The sequence below is a fragment of the Amblyraja radiata genome, chromosome 8 (assembly GCF_010909765.2).
Source record: "Amblyraja radiata isolate CabotCenter1 chromosome 8, sAmbRad1.1.pri, whole genome shotgun sequence".
NCBI classification, from domain to species: Eukaryota; Metazoa; Chordata; class Chondrichthyes; order Rajiformes; family Rajidae; genus Amblyraja; species Amblyraja radiata.
The window spans coordinates 8,132,930-8,155,586 of NC_045963.1; the positions used below are offsets into that span (position 1 = coordinate 8,132,930).

Here is a 22,657-nt window from a genome sequence, read left to right on the forward strand (position 1 = left end):
CAACACTCTTACCCCTTATACTATTATGCTGAAAGATAGCCTCTCATCCTTCTAAACTCCAGAGTATACAAGCCCAGCCGCTCCATTCTCTCAGCATATGACAGCCCCGCCATCCCGGGAATTAACCTTGTAAACCTACACTGCATTCTCTCAATAGCAAGAATGTCCTTCATAAAATTAGGGGACCAAAACTGCACACAATACTCCAGGTGTGGTCTCACCAGGGCCCTATACAACTGCAGAGGACCTCCTTGCTCCTATATTCAACTCTTGTTATAAAGGCCAACATGCCATTCTTCACCGCCTGCTGTACCTGCATGCTTACTTCCATTGACTGATGAAAAAGGACCCCCAGATCCCGTTGTATTTCCCCCTTTCCCAACTTGACACCATTTAGATAGTAATCTGCCTTCCTGTTTTTGCTACCAAAGTGGATAACCTCACATTTATCCACATTAAACTGCATCTGCCATGCATCTGCCCACTCACCCAACCTGTCCAAGTCACCCTGCATTCTCATAGCATCCTCCACACAGTTCACACTGCCACCCAGCTTTGTGTCATCTGCAAATTTGCTAATGTTACTTTGAATCCCTTCATCTAAATTATTGATGTATATTGTAAAGAGCTGCAGTCCTAGCACCGAGCCTTGCGGGTACCCCACTAGTAACTGCCTGCCATTCTGAAAGGGACCAGTTAATCCCTACTCTTTGTTTCCTGTCTGCCAACCCATTTTCTATCCATGTCAGCACTCTACCCCCAATACCATGTGCCCTAATTTTGCCCACTAATCTCCTATGTGGGACCTTATCAAATGCTTTCTGAAAGTCCAGGTGCACTACATCCACTGGCTCTCCCTTGTCCATTTTCCTAGTTACATCCTCAAAAAATTCCAGAAGATTAGTCAAGCATGATTTTCCCTTCGTAAATCCATGCTGACTTGCAATGTGCCGCTATTTCATCAAAATGTGCGGCTATTTCATCTTTTATAATTGACTCCAGCATCTTCCCCACCACTGATGTCAGGCTAACTGATCTATAACTCCGTTTTCTCTCTCCCGCCTTTCTTAAAAAGTGGGATAACATTAGCTATCCTCCAATCCACAGGAACTGATCCTGAATCTATAAATCATTGGAAAATTATCACCAATGCATCCACGATTTCTAGAGCCACTTCCTTAAGTACCCTGGGATGCAGACCATCAGGCCTTGGGAATTTATCAGCCTTCAGTCCCATCAGTCTACCCAACACCATTTCCTGCCTAATGTGGCTGTCCTTCAGTTCCTCCGTCACCCCAGATCCTTTGGCCACGAGTATATCAGGAAGATTGTTTGTGTCCTCCTTAGTGAAGACGGATCCAAAGTACCTGTTCAACTCATCTGCCATTTCCTTGTTCCCCATAATAAATTCACCTTTTTCAGTCTTCAAAGGTCCAACTTTGGTCTTAACTAATTTTTTCCTCTTCACATACCTAATGAAGCTTTTACTACCCTGTTTTATATTCTTGGCTAACTTACTTTCGTACCTCATCTTTTCTCTCCGTATTGCCTTTTTAGTTCTCTTCTGTTGCTCTTTAAACATTACCCAATCCTCTCGCTTCCCGCTCATCTTTGCTACGTTGTACTTCTCTCTTATTTTTATACTGTCCCTGACATCTCTTGTCAGCCACGGTCGCCCCTTACTCCCCTTGGAATCTTTCTTCCTCTTTGGAATGAACTGATCCTGCACCTTCTGTATTATTCCCAGAAATACCTGCCATTGTTGTTCCACTGTCATCCCTGCTAAGGTATTTGTCCAGTTAACTTTGGCCAGCTCCTCCCTCATGGCTCCATAGTCCCCTTTATTCAACTGTAACACCGACACCTCCGATTTACCCTTCTCCCTCTCCAGTTGTAGATTAAACTTGACCATATTATGATCACTACCTCCTAATGGCTCCTTAACCTCAAGTTCCTTTATCAAATCCAGTTCATTACATAACACTAATACCAGAACTGCCTTCTCCCTGATAGGCTCCAATACAAGCTGCTCTAAGAATCCATCACGGAGGCACTCCACAAACGCCCTTTATTGGGATCCTGTCCCAACCTGATTTTCCCAGTAGACCTGCATGTTGAAATCTCCCATAACAACCGTTCATGTATTCATGTACCTGTCCAAATCTTTTTTAAACATTGAGATAGTATCTGCTTCAACAACCTCCTCTCGCAGCTCGTTTCAACACCAACCACCATTTGTGTAAAAAAAAAAGTTCCCCCTTAGGTTCCTATTAAATCTTCCCCCCCCCCCCCCCCACCCACCTCACCGAAACCTGTATCCTGTTTTTTGTTTCCCCCTACGCTGGGTAAAAGACTTAGTGCATTTGCCCTATCTATTCCTCTCATGATCTTATACACTTCTACATGATCACCCCTCATCCTCCTGTGCTCAAAGGTATAAAGTCCTAGCCTGCTCATCTCTCCCTATAGCTCAGGTCCTCGTGTCTTGACAACATCTTCATGAATCTTCTCTGCACCCTTTCCAGTTTAGCACATCGTTCCTATAACATAGTGACCAAAACTGAACACAATACTCCAAATGTGGCCTCACTAGTGTCTTGTACAATTGTAACACAATTGTAATCCCAACTTCCATACTCAATACTCTGACCGATGAAGACTAATGCACCGAAAGCCTTCTTGACTACCCTATCTATATGTGACGCCACTTTCAAGGAACTATGTAACATAGAAACATAGAAACATAGAAACATAGAAAGTAGGTGCGAGAGTAGACCACCAGGTCCGTCGAGCCCGCACCGCCATTCGCTCATGGCTGAACACTAAACAGACACACTTACCCACAAACAGTAGACACAAGACACAGAACACAAGACACTACCCTCCCCTTTATACCGCTATCACCCCTCTCCACCCCAAAAACCTCGTGATCTCCTGGGAGAGGCAAAAAACCGGATAAAAACCCAGGTCCAATTCGGGAAAAAAATCCGGGAAATTCCTCTCCGACCCCAATCCAGGCGATCGACACTTGTCCAGGAGATCACTCAGGTCTTACTATACTAACCATACCTAGGTCCATATCCCTGCCCTCTCCCCATAGCCCCTTATCCCCTTGGCAGCTAAAAAACCATCTATTTTAGTCTTAAATATATTTAAAGTTTCTGCTTCCACTGCTCCCTGGGGCAGTGAATTCCATAAATTAACCACCCTCTGGGTGAAGAAGTTCTTCCTCATCTCCGTTTTAAAAGAGCCCCCCCTTATTCTGCAACTATGTCCCCTAGTTCTAGTTTCCCCGATCATTGGGAACATCCTCGGTGCATCCACCCGATCAAGGCCCCTCACGATCTTATATGTTTCAATGAGATCGCCTCTCATTCTTCTAAACTCCAAAGAGTAGAGTTCCAGCCTACTTAACCTTTCCTCATATGTCAATCCCCTCATTGCAGGAATTAATCTTGTAAACCTTCGCTGCACTGCCTCCAGGGCTAGTACATCCTTTCTTAAGTATGGACCCCAGAACTGTACACAGTATTCCAAATGTGGTCTCACTAATACTGTGTACAGCTGCAGCAAGACCTCCGTGTTTTTATACTCAATCCCCCTAGCAATAAAGGCCAAAACTCCATTGGCCTTCCTGATTGCTTGCTGCACCTGCATACTAACTTTTAGTGATTCATGTACTAATACCCCTAGATCCCTTTGCGTTGCATTACAACGCAGCTCCTCCTCATTTAGAAAATAACTTGCCCTATCATTTTTTTTCCCAAAGTGAATGACTTCACATTTATTAGTATTAAACTTCATCTGCCAAGTTGTTGCCCACTCACCTAGCTTATCTATATCCTTTTGCAGACTCTTCCTATCCTCCTCATCCCCTACTTTTCCTCCCATTTTTGTATCGTCCGCAAATTTTGATATATTACACTTGGTTCCCTCCTCCAAATCATTTATATAAATTGTGAACAACTGGGGTCCCAGCACCGACCCTTGCGGAACCCCGCTAGTTACCGGTTGCCATCCCGAGTATGAACCATTTATCCCCACTCTCTGCTTCCTATTTGTTAGCCAATCCTCTACCCATGCTAATATATTACCCCCAATCCCATAATTTTTTATTTTTAGCAATAGTCTCTTATGTGGCACCTTGTCAAAAGCCTTTTGGAAGTCCAAGTATACCACATCCACCGGTTCCCCTTTATCCACCCGGGTTGTTACTTCCTCAAAGAATTCGAGCAGATTCGTTAAACAGGACTTCCCCTTCACAAAACCATGCTGGTTCTGTCCGATGAAGTCATGTTTATCCAAGTGCCCCGTTAGTGTTTCTTTAATAATTGTCTCTAACATTTTACCCACCACCGATGTTAGACTAACCGGTCTATAGTTACCCGCCTTCTGTTTACTTCCTTTTTTAAATATAGGTGTTACATTGGCCATTTTCCAATCCACTGGGACCGTTCCTGCCTCCAGGGAGTTTTGGAAAATTATCACCAATGCATCCACAATCCCCACCGCTATCTCCCTCAAGACCCTTGGATGTAATCCATCAGGCCCAGGGGATTTATCCTCCTTCAGTCTCATTAATTTCCCTAATACCACCTCCTTGGTGATCTTAATAGTATTTAGCTCCTCCATTCCTACCGCCCCCTGTTTATCCAGCGTTGGAATATTTTTTGTGTCTTCTATAGTGAAGACTGATACAAAATACTCGTTTAATGCCTTTGCCATTTCCATGTTCCCCACCAACAACTCTCCAGTCTCACCCTCCAATGGACCAACGTTCACCTTAGCCACCCTTTTTCTTTTTATATAGCTATAAAAACTCTTACTATTAGTTTTTATGTTGTTTGCTAATTTCCTTTCATAGTCTATTTTCCCCGTCTTAATTAATCTCTTAGTTATTTTTTGCTGACCTTTAAATGCTTCCCAATCCTCTACCCTCCCACTATCTCTGGCTACCTTATATGCCCTTGCCTTCAGCCGAATACTATCCTTTATAGTTTTACTGAGCCATGGCTGACTGTTCTTACCCTTACCCCTTTTTTTCTTCATAGGAATAAATTTTTCTTGAAGGTTATACAATAGACCCTTAAACGTACACCACTGCTCATGTACCGTCTTATTCTTGAGTCTGCTATCCCAGTCAACTTTGATCAGCTCATTCCTCATACCTTCATAATCCCCCTTATTTAGACTAAGCACCCTAGCCTGAGTTTCAACCTGCTCCCCTTCTATTTGAATATGGAATTCGACCATATTGTGGTCACTTGTTCCCAACGAGTCCCTAACTATGACATTTTTAATTAATCCTGCTTCATTACACAGGACCAGATCCAAGATTGCCTCCCCCCTTGTCGGTTCTGTGACATGCTGTTCTAGGAACCCGTCTCTAATACATTCTATAAACTCTTCCTCTAGTCTACCCTGCCCAGTTTGGTTTGCCCAATTAATATGAAAATTGAAGTCCCCCATGATTACAGCAGTTCCCTTTTTACATGCGTCAACTATTTGCCGATTTATGTTCTGACTAACAGCGTCACAGCTATTTGGAGGTCTATAAATTACACCCACTAGTGTTTTTTTTTCCCTTGTTATTCTCTATCTGTACCCAAGCTGTTTCACTATCCTGATCCTTCAACGCAATATCCTTCCTCTCTATTGCCGTTATTCCCTCCCTTATTAAAAGGGCCACCCCTCCTCCCTTTCTTTCCTGTCTATCTTTCCTAATTGTCGAGTACCCCTCTATATTTAACTCCCAGTCCTGATCCCCTTGCAGCCATGTCTCCGTAATGGCCACAATATCATAACTATATATACTTAATTGCACCGTTAATTCATTTATCTTATTACGAATACTCCGTGCATTTAGATAAAGCACTTTCAGATGATTTTTACTACCCTTCCTTTCCGTTTTTGCCCCTTTTACATCTAGAGCTTTATCTTCACACATTCTGTCTCCTGTCACTTTTTGACTTTCCGCTTCCCCACTGATACCCTGCTCTATTTCCTCTACCCCTGCCGTTATTACCCCCCTTGATACCTCCCCCCCGCTACTTAGTTTAAAGACCTCTCTACTGCCCTAGTTATATGATTTGCCAGGACCCCAGTCCCAGCACCGTTCAGGTGAAGTCCGTCCTTACAGAACAGATCCCCCCTGTCCCAGTACTGGTGCCAGTGGCCCAAGAAACCAAACCCATTATTCCCACACCAGTCTTTGAGCCACGCATTCAGCTTTTTAATTTTACGTACCCTCGCCGATTTGGCCCGTGGCTCAGGTAGCAATCCGGAGATCAGTACCCTCGAGGTTCTGCTTTTTAATTTATTCCCTAACTGCTCAAACTCCTTCAGCAGATCCTCCTTCCTCGTCCTTCCTATGTCATTGGTCCCCACATGGACCACGACCACTGGATCCTCCCCCTCCCACTGCAAATTTCTCTCCAGCATCGCAGAGATATCCTTAACCCTAGCACCGGGTAGGCAACACAGCCTTCGGGACATGTTCTGCTGGCCGCAGAGAACCCTATCTACCCCCCTAATAATACTATCCCCTATCACTACGGCATTTCTTCTAACTCCCCCCTCTTGAATGGCCTCCTGATCCACGGTGCTGCAGCCAGGTTGCTCATCCCTCCCACAGCCCCTGATCCCGTCCTTACATTGAGTAAGAGCCTCGGTCATGCTTGTCAGGGACAAGGGCTGTGGCTCCTGCCACATCTCCTCTTGGTTCCCCCTACCTGCCTCGCTTATGGCCACACCTTCCTTTCCTTGCTCACTGCCTACTGAATTAGTTAAACTGGTCGGTGTGACCATCCCCTGGCACAAAACATCCAGGTAATACTCCCCCTCCCTGATGTACCGCAGCGTATGAAGTTGGGTCTCCAGCTCATCAATGCGGAGCTGGAGTTCCTCTAGCCTCAAACACTTACTGCAGCTGTAGGGATCTTCTACTTCAATGGTGTCGACAAATTCCCACATCTCGCAGTATTGGCACATCTCCTGACCGCCCATCTTATATAAGTAATTAACTGGTCCTATTTAAGAATCCCCTACTGTATTGATACACCCTTTATTTATATAATCCTACCTCCTATAAATGGGAAAGTACTCACCCCAGCCGTAAATTACCTACTGGTTTGGCTGTCTAGTGGTAATTCCGTCCGCTCTTCCTGTCTGGTCCACTGCTCCCTTGCAGTGCGTGGCAAACCTCTTTGCCTCTGTTAGTCTCTCGAGCCGCGGCTCGTCCGTCCTCCCTCGGCGACAGCACCTGTGGCACCGCGGTCGTGACTCCCTTCCGTTCCTGCAGAGCCTTCCTGTCCTGGGCGGAGTCTGCAGCTAACTGTGTGCTCACGTCCGGTAGGTCAGCCTCGTGTACGTGCACTCCTATATCCCTCTGCTCTACAACACTCCCCAGAGCCCTGCCATTTATCGTGAAGGTCCTGCCCTGGTTAGACTTCCCATAATGCAACACCACGTGCTTTTCTGTATTAAACTCCAGTAACCATTTCTCAGCCCACCTTCCCAACCAATCAAGATTCTGTTGCAATTTTTGTCAGCCATCTTCATTATCTGCAATACCACCCTCAAATCATGGATATAGATGACAAACACCAATGGGCCCAGCACTGAACCCTGAGGCATAACACTCGTCACAGGTCTCCAATCCATGAAACAACCTTCCATCACCACCCTCTACTTCCCTCCATGAAGCCAATTTTCTATCCACTCAGCTAGTTCCTTGGATCCTAGGCAATCTAACCTTCTAAAGCAGCCTACCATATGGAACCATGTCAAATGCCTTGCTAAAATACATACATACAATGTCTACAGTCTGCCTTATCAATCTTTTTGCTTACATCTTCCAAAAACTCAGTTAGGTTTGTGAGACACGATCACCCACGGACAAAACCTTGCTGACTGTCCCTAATCAGAACTTGTCTACAAAAATGCATGTACCTTTCAGAATTCTCTCCTGTAACTTTCCAACCACTGATGTTGGACTCAAGTTCCCAGGCTATTCCCTCCAGCTCTTCTTAAATAGAGGCACAACATTTTTGCCACCCTCCAGTCTTCTGGCACCTTGCCCGTATATAATGAATCTCAGCCAGGGCACCTGCAATTAATTTCTTCACTAGTTTCCCACAATGTCTTTGGATATATCTGATCAGGCCCGGGAGATTTGTCTACCTTCATACATGTTAGGACGTTCAACACCACCTCGACCGTAATATTGACTCTGCCCTCAAGACATTTCCATTCATTGCCCCAATTTCCCGTCTACATGTCTTTCTCCTTGGTAAAATCAGATGAGAAATCCTCATTGAGGATCTTTCCCACCTGTGGCTCAACACAGAGCTGATTACTGAGGGGTCTTCTTTTGAGTATCCTTAATATTATTGCCAAAGCCATCTCCTGCCCCCTTTTTTGCCCTCCTGATTTCCTAATGTAGCATGCGCCCCAGTTCCCGGAATTCCTCCAGGAAAACATTTGATCACAACTTCCTCTTCCTGCCCCATGCTTCCTTTTTATCCTTGAGTTTTATTCTCAATTTCTCTCATCATCCAAGCTTCCTTCACTCTAATAGGAACATGTATGTTAAACTCTTGTCAGCGCACTTTTAAAAACATCCCATTTTCCGGACATTCCTTTTCCTTCAAACAACCTGCTCCAATCAATTTGAGCGAGTTACTATATATATAATACCTTCAAAGTTGCCATTGCCCCAGTTTAGAATTTTAACTCATGGGCCTGCCCCGTCTTTATCCATAACTCTCTTAAACCTAATAGAACAGTGGTCGCTGGTCCCAAAAGGCTCATCCACGAACACTTCACCCACTTGCCCCTCCCAATTTCCTATGACTAGATTAAGCGTTTCCCTCTCCAGTGTAGGACTCTCTCCATATTGCCAGAGGACACCTTTCTGAACATATTTGATCAATTCTGCCTCATCTAAACTTGTTGCACCATGACAGTCCCAGTCAATAATGGGAAACATAAAATTCTATACCACAACCTTATTCGTCATTCAGCTGCCTGCAATCTCCTGACATATTTGCTCTTCTAATCCTGATGCCTATTGTAGTACACCCCCAACAAGGTGATCATCCTGTTCTTATTTCTCAGCTCCGCACATATAGCCTCACTGCACAAACCATCAGTAATGTCATCTCTGACCACTGCCATATTCTTAGGCCCCCTTCAGTCATGGCTGACCATGGGTGTCTCCAGGGTGCTAACGTGGGGAGACTGGTGCACAGACAGCGATCCCATGGTCCTTGACGGATCTGGGTCAGGATCTAGTGGCCTGGAGTCCAAGACGACCAGAGACCCTTTTCTGCTGCAGCCTTCATCCGCCTTCCCAGCTGTTGTGACGCTCCACAAAGGTCAGCCATCATCCTCCGCCTGTTCCACCGTTGAGGTCTTGGTTAGATTGCTCTTTGTCAGAGACCTCCCCCTCAACCTTACCACCATGGGTGGCCCTACCAGGAGTATAACTTCAGACGGCATCGCTCTCAGGATCTCAGGTCCACACAAGCTTCTCCACCACGACAAGGTGACAATCCACGGAGAAGCCACTGCCATAACATCAATAAAGCACCACCCCTTCTCTTTTACCCCGTCTCTCCTGTAGCATCCGTACCCTGGAAAATTAAGCTGCCAATCCTGTCCCTCGCTTAACCAGGTTTCCGTAATGGCTGCAATGTCCCAAGCACCCATATCTATCCATGCGAGTTAATCTGCCTTATCAATCCAGTCTCTCGCATTAAAATAAGTGCAATTCAAACCTACAGTCCTTTCTCGTTCTCTGTCATGCTCGCGCCGATTCTGTCCCACTGAATTTTCTTTCATCACCAATAAATAACGATTTCCAACCTCTCATCTGCCTCGGTCTTGCATGAGATCCCACTCCCCTGCCAATGTAATTTAAAACGTGTAGCACTAGCAGACCTGCCTGCCAGGATATGGAGCCCCTCTAGTTCAGAAGCAAACCATCCCACTTGTACAGGTCGCTTCTGCCACAGAGAGATCCCAATGGTTCAAAAATCTGAACCCCTGTCCCATGTACCAATTCCTCAGCTCCACATTCATCTGCCCTATCTTCCTGTTACTATCCTCACTAGCATGTGGGACTGGAAATAAACCAGAGATCACTACCCTGGAGGTCCTGCTTTTTAGCCTTTTACCTAACTCCTTATGCTAATTTTGCCATACCTCATTCATTCTCCTGCCAGTGTAATTTATGCCAACATGCACAACAACTTCTGGTTCCCCCCCCCCCCCCCCCCCTTGAGAATGTCATGCAGCTTTTCTTAGACATCCTGGAACCTGGCACCAGGATGGCAACACACTATCCTGGAGCATCAACTGCCGCCACAGAATCTCCTATCTGTGCCCCTAACTAAAGAGTCACCTACCAACCACCAGGGCTCTGCCTGACATTACCCTTCCCTGCTGTGCCTCAGAGCCAGGATCGGTGCCATGGTCCTGCCTGGTACTGCTGCTCAATCCTGATGTGTCAAATCCCTCCCCCCCCCCCCTCCCCCCCCCTCCCCCCCCCAGACAGCATCCAAAAGGGTGCACCTGTTTGAAAGGGGATGACCACAAGGGGGTTAAACTGCACTCCCTGTCTATTTCCCTTCCTCGTCGTCACCCACCTTCTCTCTTCCAGGACCTTGGGGATCCCTACCTCCCTATAAATCTTATCCAAGGAGCTCTTATTCTCCCAGATGGTCCTGACGTCTTCCGGCTGCAGCTCCAGTTCCTTAACACTGTCTTTACGGAGCCGCACCTGGACACAATGTGTAGTACAGGTGTAGTCATCAGAGACACCAGCAGTTTCCCTGACTTCCCACATTCTGCTGGAGGAGCATTGTACCAATTTACCTGCCATCATCACTGCGTCTGAACCAAGAGGAAAAAAATCACAGTTCGCACACAAGAGCAGGCTCTACCATATCCTCCCATCCGCCTCTGTATTGGCCTCCTTGCCTCAGCCTTCTCGCCAAAGACTCCTGATCCAAAGGCACACACTTGCCCTCCACACAGCAATTTACCTCAACGGGGCCTCTCTCCGAACAGGGCCGCTCCCAATTTTGAATGGTGCACAGTAAGCATATTGGCAAATATAAAGTGTTAGATTTATAAATCAAGGATTAACAAGTAAGTACACTCATGAACTTTGATATTTTTTTGATTTCACAAGATTTTGGGGGCAGAATTGATAGCAATAAAGGAAATGAAACATTTAATCTATTTACTATAACTGATAGGAGAAAAAAAAATCAAATCTCAAATCCTCTGAAAGATGGCATACTTTTTCCTCATAGTAAATCATACTGAATCACTTAGCAATCATATAGAACCATTTGAAGCAAAGTTAACATTTTTGAGTCAAAATAACTAATTGGGATCAAATAAATTAATCATAAGTAACTTTTTATTCTGAGCTATGAAAATCCTATGTTTTGGTCTTTTGGTCTAATGTAAAATCAAATCCAACATCATTTTTTTTCAATTGATTTTTAAGAAGGGTTGGAAAACGTAGTGAATGGGGGGAGGGTGGCGTAAGAATGAGAAAGGGGAAATCAAAATAGGAGAAAGAAGCGTCAGAGTGAGAGAAGGGAGAAGTGAGTGAGAGAAAATGAGGGAAGATGAGAGGTTGGAACAGAGATAAGGGAAGGGAACATATGAACATAAAACAGAAACTATGGTGGTCCATTCAGCCCCTCATGCTTGCACTGCAATTCAATAAAATCACAGCACAATCCCCAAACTACTTGACTTCTTTTACATCAAAGAATATATTTCTTAATGACTGAGCCTCTTCAGCCTTACGTTTAGAATATTCCAAAGATTTGCCAGCCTCTGGGTGAAGACATTTCTTCTCATCTCTGTTGTAAGTGTCCAAATGATTGTAACCCTTGTTCAAGACACCTGTGGCAGTAAGTGTAAGGGATGGGTAACAGAGGAAAATGGGAAATTGGGTGAGAAAATAGAGAGACTGAAGCATTATTGGGCTGGATTTGGAAGGAGAAAAAAGGAAGGGATCTTCAAAAAGCAGGTTTACCAAACATTCAGTAATTATCTATGTAAATCAGAAACAATTGACACCTGTACAGAAATTAAAGAAATTGTAAATTAATGTTTCCTTATTTGTATTTATATGAATTATTCCATTGATCCTTCACTTCTTATAATCTGTCACATTTTACTTCTCAGTGTAATGGACATTATCTTGTTTGCCCCAGAACTTTATAGATTGAATCAATGAAATATAATATTCCAATAACAGGTGATGTGGTTTTATGAACTAGGTTTTCCTCTTCTTTTCCCATAACCTATGTCTCAGATGAAATGCTAGAGCTGGAAACTGACCAAAATATGAAGTACAAAGTCAAGCTCTCTAACCGGCAATCTAATGCTTTTCTTTTGTTGTGTTCTTTCTCGATTAAACAGTTGAATTCAGTTACAAAGCAACTATGTGACTTTTACTATTTAATTTAAAAGGAACATAAAAAAAATTATGAAATGAACTTTGTAAAATGTTTAACCCACGAGCTTACATTCTGAAGAAGCATCGTGGGGAAAAAAGGCTAACCTTAAAGGTCATGATAGGAAAGGCAATAACTAGATTTAGGAAGTGTTTAGATTGTAAGGTACAGCGAGCTGGCGAATAAAGGTAAACATAAGATGTTGTAAACCAGGCTGAGGACAATAAAACTGATCATGGTATAAAATAAATCACTTTTTGCACCCATTTGTCAGAAAAATTGGAGAGTGGTTTTCTAAATAACAGGGAATAGGTTATAGTACCTGTAGGGAAAAGAAAACAAGGATGAAAGACTACAAGGAAATGCTGGTCACTAAAATCCGCGTGTAACCGTTGTGTCACAGAGTATATAAAGGTTGTAAGTGCTGTGGGTCAGTGAAGCACTTTGGGTTCTCTCAGAGTGTTTCCCAATATATATTGTTGGGCCTTGAATAAACTGACGTTTGAAAAACTCACCATTGCTCTCAGAAATGTTCTTTGTGTGATGGCCCGATCTGAGCTGTAATTAAGAGAGCGACTGGGTCTCACGTGAAAGCCAGATGCAGTCAACAAGTTGTTGTCAGGTGATCAAGTTGTAAGTTGCAGTACTATAAGAACAAATTGGAGGCAAAATAAAGTGTAGTGACATTTGTGTGTAGGAAGAAACTGCAGATGCTGGTTTACACTGAAGATAGACACAAAATGCTGGAGTAACTCAGCGGGTCAGTCAACATCTCTGGAGAGAAGGAATAGATGATGTTTCAGGTCGAAACCCTTCAGCCTGTGTGTCAGTCGGAGACTAGGGATATGGAAGGGTAAGATATGAGAATTACAGATAAAGCAGACAATGATAAGGACAAGTAGAATGGATCATTGTTTGCTGAGGGGAAGGTGACAAGAATGCATACAATCAGAATAACATAGAACTAATGAGAATAGGTGATTGATGGTCAAAGGGTCTGATTTCAGGCTGTACCTATAAAATCACTACCTTTCATCTTTTCCAATGAATGCCTTTGTCCAATCATATGGCAATCAATTCCCCCCCCCCCCCCCCCCCCCCCTCACATGTAACCACCTATCATTTGCAAGACTTTGTCCCGGATCCACTTCTCTTCTAGCTTTCACCCAACTACAATCAACCTGAAGAAGGATTCCGACCTGAAATGTCTCCATGCTCACGAGAGATGCTGCCTGACCCTCTGAGTTACTCCAGCACCGTGTGCATTTTTTTGAAAACTTTTATCTGCAGTTCCATATTTCCATTTAAGTTATTAACTGGTAGGTTGCGATACTGTTTTTAAAGCAAGATAAATGTTCTTAAATAAATCAACCTACAGATATATAAACAGTTAAGTTTGGCATTACAATAACGTTATCTGGAACATATTTGTCTATTTTGCTCCCAGACGTACACATTTTGTTATATTCTTTAAAATAAACAAAGTGCACTTGTTAAGGAAAAATAAATGTAAACTTTTGTGTGTAAACTTTTCCCTATTTATTGCAATATTTCACTAATTTGTTATGTTCAAACCTCTGGCCATTTAATTAATATGGCATATACAGTGCCCTCCATAATGTTTGGGACAAAGACCCATCATTTATTTATTTGCCTCTGTACTCCACAATTTGAAATTTGTAATAGAAAAAATCACATGTGGTTAAAGTGCACATTGTCAGATTTTATTAAAGGCCATTTTTATACATTTTGGTTTCACCATGTAGAAATTACAGCTGTGTTTATACATAGTCCCCCCCATTTCAGGGCACCATAATGTTTGGGACAAATGGCTTCACAGGTGTTTGTAATTGCTCAGGTGTGTTTAATTGCCTCCTTAATGCAGGTATAAGAGAGCTCTCAGCACCTAGTCTTTCCTCCAGTCTTTCCATCACCTTTGGAAACTTTTATTGCTGTTTATCAACATGAGGACCAACACGAGTTGTGCCAATGAAAGTCAAAGACACCATTATGAGACTGAGAAACAAGAATAAAACTGTTAAGCGATATCAGCCTAACCTTAGGTTTACCAAAATCAACTGTTTGTAACATCATTAAGAAGAAAGAGAGCACTGGTGCGCATACTAATCGCAAAGGGACTGGCAGGCCAAGGAAGACCTCAACAGATGATGACAGAATTCTCTCTATAATAAAGAAAAATCCCCAAACACCTGTCCGACAGTTCAGAAACACTCTTCAGGTGTGGATTTGTCAATGACCATTGTCCGCAGAAGACTTCATGAACAGAAATAAAGAGGCTCCACTGCAAGATGCAAACCACTGGTTTGCCGCCAAAATTGGATGGCCAGGTTACAGTTTGCCAAGAAGTACTTAAAAGAGCATCCACAGTTCTGGAAAAATGTCTTGTGGACAAATGAGATGAAGATTAACTTATATCAGAGTGATGGCAAGAGCAAATAATGGAGGAAGGAAGGAAGTGCATAAAAAATCCAAAGCATACCACCTCATCTGTGAAACACGGTGGTGGGGGTATTATGGCCTGGGCATGTATGGCTGCTGAAGGTACTGTCTCACTTATCTTCATTGATGATATAACTGTTGATGGTAGTAGCATAATGAATCCTGAAATGTATAGACACATCCTAGCTGCTCAAGTTCAAACAAATGCCTCAAAACTTATTGGCCGACGGTTCATTCTACAAGACAATGATCCCAAACATACTGCTAAAGCAACAAAGACGTTTTTCAAAGCTAAAAAATGGTCAATTCTTGAGTGGCCAAGTTCAATCACCCGATCTGAACCCAGTTGAGCAGGAGTCAAGAGTGTTTTATTGTCATGTGTCACAGATAGAACAATGAAATTCTTACTTGCTGCAGCACAACAGAATATGTAATCATAATAAATAAAGTAATGAAAACTCAGTGAAAAAAAGAACATACAATAACAGTGCAATAATAATAATAATGTCTATTGTACTTCAGAGCTTATGTGGTTGTAGTGTTTAATAGGCTGATGGCTGTAGGGAAGAAGCTGTTCCTGAACCTGGACGTTACTTTTCTCAGGCTCCTGTACCTTCTTCCCAATGGCAGTGGTGAGATGAGTGTGTGGCCAGGATGGTGTGGGTCTTTGATGATGTTGCTGGCGTTTTGAGGCAGCGACTACGATAAATCCCTTCGAAGGTGGGGAGGTCAGAGCCGGTGATTGCCTGGGCAGTGTTTACAATTTTTTGCAATCTTTTCCGCTCCTCGACGTTCAAGTTGCCGAACCAGGCCACGATGCAACCAGTCAGTATGCTCTCTTCTGTGTACCTATAGAAGTTCAAGAGAATCTTCTTTGACATGCCAAATCTCCATAATCTTCTCAGGAAGTAGAGGCGTTGATGTGCTTTATTTATAATTGCATCAGTGTGCTGGGTCCAGGAAAGATCATCGGAAATATACACACCTAAGGAATTTGAAGTTTTTGACTCTCTCCACCATCGTCCCACTGATATAAACAGGATTGTGTGTCCTCAGCCTTCCTCTTCCAAAGTCCATAATCAGTTCTTTGGTTTTGCTGATATTGAGAGCCAGGTTGTTGTGCTGGCAACATTTGGTCAGTCGGTCGATCTCACTTCTATTCTCTGACTCATCACCCTCTGTAAGCTGAAGAGAAAACTGAAGGGGACTTGCCCCCAAAACAAGCATAAGCTAAAGATGGCTGCAATACATACTGGGAAGAGCATCACCAGAGCAGACACCCAGCCACTGGCGATGTCCATGAATCGCAGACTTCAAGCAGTCATTGTATGCAAAGGATATGCAACAAAATACTAAACGTGACTACTTTCATTTACATGACATTGCTGTGCCCCTAACATTATGGAGCCCTGAAATGGGGGAACTATGTATAGGTATGTTACAAAACTTACCTTCTGCGGCACTGCAGTTCTGTCACTGGCCGTGTGCTCGACTTTGGCACCTTTGAGGGGAGGGGGGGGGGGGGGGGGCGGGATTAAAATGCTGTTTTCTCCTGCCTGTCCGAGATATATTTTCTCAGGCTGCTACCTAATGCTGAAAATTTGTTCCGACTGCCGTTCTCGGAATTTTTTTTTTAAACCGCGGGACAATTTCAGCACAGGAGTAAAATAAAAAGCGACTTCTAACGCCGTCAACGGAACGGATCTCACGTACGGGACAAAGCAAGGTAAGTCGTTTATTTTACACATAAACTTGCTTCTTGGGATGACTATAATCAAAATTTCACGTTCCGAAAATGTGATTTGGGCCCCATACGAACCGGCAGTGTTTTCCTGCCGACATGGGGTTTCCCATATGCGAGATGCGATCTCACTGGCCCTCCACTCCACTCTGGACCACTTGGACAACAAAAACTCATATGTCAGGCTGTTATTCATCGATTACAGCTCGGCATTTAACACAATCATCCCCTCCAAGCTGGTTACCAAACTCGCAGAACTGGGTCTCTGCGCATCCCTCTGCAATTGGATCCTCGACTTCCTCATTCACAGACCACAGTCTGTTCGTATTGGTGGAAATGTGTCAGCCTCAATAACAATCAGCACGGGAGCACCTCAAGGCTGCGTTCTCAGCCCCCTGCTGTACTCACTCTATACTCATGACTGCGTAGCCAGTCACAGTGCGAACTCCATCATCAAGTTCGCTGACGACACCACTGTTGTGGGACGTATCATTGATGGGGATGAGTCAGAGTATAGAAGAGAGATCGAGCAACTGTCCATATGGTGCCAGCGCAATAACCTGGCCCTCAACACCAGCAAAACCAAGGAACTGATTGTGGACTTTGGAAGGAGTAGGAGGGGGACCCACAGCCCCATTTATATCAACGGGTCGATGGTTGAAAGGGTCAAGAGCTTCAAATTCCTGGGCATGCACATCTCTGAAGATCTTTCCTGGTCCGAGAACACTAATGCAATTATCAAGAAAGCTCATCAGCGCCTCTTCTTCCTGAGAAGATTACGGAGAGTCGGTTTGTCAAGGAAGATTCTCTAACTTCTACAGATGCACAGTAGAGAGCATGCTGACCGGTTGCATCGTGGCTTGGTTCGGCAATTTGAGCGCCCTGGAGAGGAAAAGACTACAAAAAGTAGTAAACACTGCCCAGTCCATCATCGGCTCTGACCTTCATTCCATCGAGGGGATTTATCGCAGTCGCTGCCTCAAAAAGGCTGGCAGTATCGTCAAAGACCCACACCATCCTGGCCACACACTCATCTCCCTGCTACCTTCAGGTAGAAGGTACAGGAGCCTGAAGACTGCAACAACCAGGTTCAGGAATAGCTACTTCCCCACAGCCATCAGGCTATTAAACCTGGCTCGGACAAAACTCTGATCATTAATAACCCATTATCTGTTATTTGCACTTTATCAGTCTATTTATTCATATGTGTATATATTGATACAATGGTATATGGACACACTGATACAATACAATACAATACAATTCAATTTATTGTCATTTGGACCCCTTGAGGTCCAAACGAAATGCCGTTTCTGCAACCATACATTACAAACAAATAGACCCAAGACACAACATAATTTACATAAACATCCATCACATTGCTGTGATGGAAGGCCAAAAAAACTTTTCTCTCCACTGCACTCCCCCCCCCCCCCCCCCCCCCCCCCCCCCCCCGATGTCAGAGTCAAAGTCAAAGCCCCCGGCGGGCGATGGCGAATTGTCCCGTGGCCATTAAAGCCACGCCGGGTGATGCAAGGTCGCGCACCGGGTCTTGTTGTTAGAGCCCCCGGCGCGCGCTCGCAGAGACCCGCAGCCATTCCAAGCCGCGCGGGGCGGTGCTGTAAGGCCCCGCTCCAGGAGCTCTTCAACCCCGCAACTCGGGCGGGAGAAGTCGCCGTTGCGTGAGCCCTGAAAAGCGGACTCCCTCCAGGGACCCGCGGGCTCCCGGTGCCGCCCGCCAAACCCGCAGTTACAGACACCGAATCTCCGGGGGTCGGGTCGCAGCAGCGTCCACCACAGCTCCACCCGCTCTGGACTCGGCCAGCTCCGCGACGGTGAGGTGAATAGTCGGCACCACAGCCCCCGGTCTTCCTGTTGGAGGCCGCTCCTCGTTGCAGCCCCAACGACAACGGAGACCCGACAAAGAAAAGGTCGGGTCTCCCGTGCAGGGAGAGATTTAGAAGTTACCCCCTCCCCCCCACACCACCCCACACACATACCCCAACAAAAAATAACAAAAACTACATAAAAACATAGACATAAAATAATAAAAACGCAGACGGACTGCAGAGGCCGCTGCTGACGAGAGTCGCGCTGCAAAACATCTGTTTTGTAGTAAATGCCTACTATGTTCTGTGTGCTGAAGCAAAGCAAGAATTTCATTGTCCTATACAGGGACGCGTGACAATAAACTCACTTGAACTTGAACTTGAACTAAATTCACCGCAAACCGCAACGTTCCAATCGATCGTGTTCCACAAAAACCCACTCGCAAGATGATTAAAATGACCATTAATTTACGGGAATTAAACACTAAATTCCTTCTATTTGGCCTATAAATTCATGACAATTAGATTTAAAAATCATGTTATATTGTGAATTCTTGTGTGAATGTTATTTGGACACTTGGGCTCTTTAAAAATGTTAATCTTTCTTAAGAAATGGATAGATGTTTAGATCTAGTAATTGAATTTTGTAATTAGCTACAATTAGGTAACTAACTAATTATATGCTTTAATTTCAGGTCATCCAAGTAAGATTGTTTCATATTTGTTTCAGGATGCTTCAATCTATAATAACTGAAAATGTATTTCAATTCTCTTAATTTTTAAGAAAGTTATGGGCTTTTGACTGTCCTCGATCACAGCTTTTGAGTTGTCAATGGAAAAGCAATAGGGAACAAGATGCTAATTTCCGAGTATGAAAATGGCCATAACTTTGTTAATACTGAAGATATGAAAGTGAATTAGGTGTCAAATTAAACTTCTTTTTATGCTTTATCTGATGGGATAAATTGCAGACTTGATTTTTTTAATCTCAAAATGTTGTAACATGTATAAACATTGCTGTAATTTCTACATGGTGAAACCAAAATGTATAAAAATGGCCTTTAATAAAATCTGACAATGTGCAGTTTAACCCCATGTAATTTTTTTCTATTACAAATCTCAAATTGTGGAGTACAGGTGCAAATAAATAAATGATGGGTCTTTGTCCCAAATATTATGGAGGGCACTGTATGTTGACATCTCTATTTAGTACAGAAAATGAGTTGTACTTTGCCCAGGGAGGGGGGTAGAGAGAGAGGAGGGATGAGGCGCTCTGCCCATTCAATCTGCACATGGGTGGGGGCAAGAAGGATGTTGGGGGAGGATGGAGGTGGGGTGTTAGGAATGAAGGTGGGGTTAGGGGGGAGAATGGGTGGAGAGAAGGATGGAGGTGGGGGGAGAAGGGGTGGTGAGAAGGATGGAGGTGGGGGGAGAAGGGGTGGTGAGAAGGATGGAGGTGAGGGGAGAAGGGGTGGTGAGAAGGATGGAGGTGGGGGAGAGAAGGGGGTGGTGAGAAGGATGGATGTGGGGAGAGAAGAGGTGGGGGAGAGAAGGGGGTGGTGAGAAGGATGGAGGTGGGGAGAGAAGAGGTGGGGGAGAGAAGGGGGTGGTGAGAAGGATGGAGGTGGTGAGAAGGATGGTGGTGGGGGAGAGAAGGGGTGGTGAGAAGGATGGTGGTGGGGGAGAAGGGGTGGTGAGAAGGATGGAGGTGGGGGAGAGAAGGGGATGGTGAGAAGGATGGAGATGAGGGGGAGAAGGATGGAGGTGGGGGGGAGAAGGATGGAGGTGGGGGAGAGAAGAGGGTGGTGAGAAGGATGGAGGTGGGGGAGAGAAGGGGATGGTGAGAAGGATGGAGGGAGATGGAGGAGGTGGGGGAGAAGGTGGTGAGAGGATGGAGGTGGGGGGATGGAGGTGGGGGAGAGAAGAGGGTGGTGATAAGGATGGAGGTGGGGGAGAGAAGGGGATGGTGAGAAGGATGGAGATGGGGGAGAAGGATGGAGGTGGGGTAGAGAAGAGGGTGGTGAGAAGGATGGAGGTGGGGGAGAGATGGGGTGGTGAGAAGGATGGAGGTGGGGGAAAAAAAGAGGGTGGTGAGAAGGATGGAGGTGGGGGAGAGAAGGGGGTGGTGAGAAGGATGGAGGTGGGGGAGAGAAGGGGGTGGTGAGAAGGATGGAGGTGGGGGAGAGAAGAGGTGGTGAGAAAGATGGAGGTGGGGGAAGAAGGGGTGGTGAGAAGGATGGAGGTGGGGGGGGAGAAGGGTGGAGATGGGGGGAAGGATGGAGGTGGGGGAAGAGAAGGATGGAGGTGGGGAGAGAAGAGGGTGGTGAGAAGGATGGAGGTGGGGGAGAGAAGGGGGTGGAGGTGGGGGAGAGAAGGGGGTGGAGGTGGGGGAGAGAAGGGGGTGGAGGTGGGGGAGAGAAGAGGTGGTGAGAAGGATGGAGGTGGGGGAGAGAAGAGGGTGGTGAGAAGGATGGAGGTGGGGGGGGGGAGGATGGAGGTGGGGGGAGAGAAGAGGGTGGTGAGAAGGATGGAGGTGGGTAGGGGGAGAAGGATGGAGATGGGGGAAGGATGGAGGTGGGGGAGAGAAGGGGGTGGTGAGAAGGATGGAGGTGGGAGGGAGAAGAGTAAAGAGGGTTGGAGAAAGGTGGAAGAAGGAGGGGACAGAGGAGGAGGTAGGGTGTGGGCAACCTGGCGCAGCCAGTCTGGATGGGACACGACGTGAGGACAGACACAAAATGCTGGAGTGACTCAATGGGCAATGTTTCGAGTCGAGACCCTTCTTCAGACTGAACGTAACGTGGGTCAACGTGCCCGACGTAACGTGACGTGAGGTGACGCGGGGGGGCGGCGGCGGCGGCGGGCGGGCGGGCCGGGCCTGCGAGGCTGACGCCCTATCGGCAGAAAACTAAACCGAGATGGAATCTCCCAGTCTGAACCGGTCACAACCGGTTACTAGCTGTGCCGGAGAAGGTTTGGAGGTTGTTAGTCCAACACAGCCCGCTACCGAAACGGCCGCGGAGAATGAATCGGAGGAGATAAAAAAAAATCCTTCTGAGGAAAATAAATACCAGCAAATGTCACTGCGGTTGATGCCAGCGTTTGCCAGCTGGTTGTAACTATTAACGCGCGCAGTTTATAACACAGTTTGCAGCGGCGGCGGCAGAGGAGAGTGAGTGTTCTAAATCGCGACCGACTGAGAGCAAGTACTGTCTTTGTTGTTTTTAAACTGGAGTCTGGACTAAATCGAAGGCGAGGAAGGGAAGAGTCGACCTTGCGTGCGTGTATTTTTTTAAATTCCCGCCATTTGCTTCCCTCCCCCCCTTCCCCCCCCCTCTCCCCATCGCCACCACCACCACCCCTCTTGCCCCCCTCCCCATCCCCACCACCATCGGTCCACCAAACTCCTGCGCGCAAGTGGTAAGATCCAGTGAGAGGGAGGCATCGCTCGGCCGGGTGCGTGGTGGAGCTCGTTCATTTACAAGTGGAGGAGGCCTGCGGTGTGTTTAACCGAAATACCGTTTTGGGGTGAGTGTCCATAAGTTGTCGGATATATGTCTATATATGCGCGACGGGTGCAGCGGCGCCGAGGCCTGGCTGAGGCCAGGCGCTGCTTTGAGCGGGAGGGAGGGAGGGAGGGAAGACTGACTGCCGGGGAGGGAGGGAGGGGCGGTCGGACGGACGGTCTGCACGGCCCTCGTCCGCCGCACGGAGCCGCTGTGTGTGTATGTGAGGGGGGCGGACAGGAGGAGCAACAAGAACAACAACAACAAGATCGGGGCGGGCGGCCGACCTACCGCTTCTCCCCTCCCGAGCCCTCGCTCGTGTGGATATTTAAATCCCGTGCCGCCTCGCCGTGTCTGCCCCGCCTGGCGTGGAACATTCCAGAAACAACGGCCGGGGCTGACGGCGACATCGCTCCACCGAGACTCGTGATGACCTGCCCTGACTTGTCTTGGTCCCGTCCCCCCCACACACCCAAGTCAATGGATGGCACTCGTGCTTCACAAACAACCCCCAGCCAATATTATTTTTGTGTGTGTCAACTTTTTAATAAATTGCAAACATTACGCATAGTTAACTTTCTAATTGGCTCTGCTCGAAGGATGGCACACCGTTGAGTTTTGTTGTCAGGGTAAAAGCAA

The 22,657-nt window shown here is 45.9% G+C and overlaps 1 protein-coding gene and 1 long non-coding RNA gene across 8 annotated transcripts in view; one reads left to right on the forward strand and one right to left on the reverse strand.

The window, feature by feature from the left end:
- Nucleotides 1–11,100: 11,100 nt before the first annotated feature.
- On the reverse strand, nucleotides 11,101–22,469 carry LOC116975860. Its single transcript, XR_004412797.1, has 3 exons — nucleotides 22,310–22,469; nucleotides 13,001–13,131; nucleotides 11,101–11,928 (listed from the first exon to the last, which is right to left on the reverse strand). It is a non-coding gene; the product is annotated as an uncharacterized LOC116975860 (long non-coding RNA).
- xpo1 (exportin 1) overlaps nucleotides 21,348–22,657 on the forward strand; it is a 71,212-nt gene continuing 69,902 nt past the window's right edge. For 4 of the 7 annotated variants that reach the window (XM_033025134.1, XM_033025136.1, XM_033025133.1 and 1 more), the window contains exon 1: nucleotides 21,379–22,040. The gene's annotated coding sequence lies outside the window, so the exon portion shown is untranslated. Of the gene's footprint in view, nucleotides 22,041–22,657 lie in introns of all 7 variants that reach the window. The other 3 variants (XM_033025137.1, XM_033025139.1, XM_033025140.1) reach the window with 2 other exon arrangements.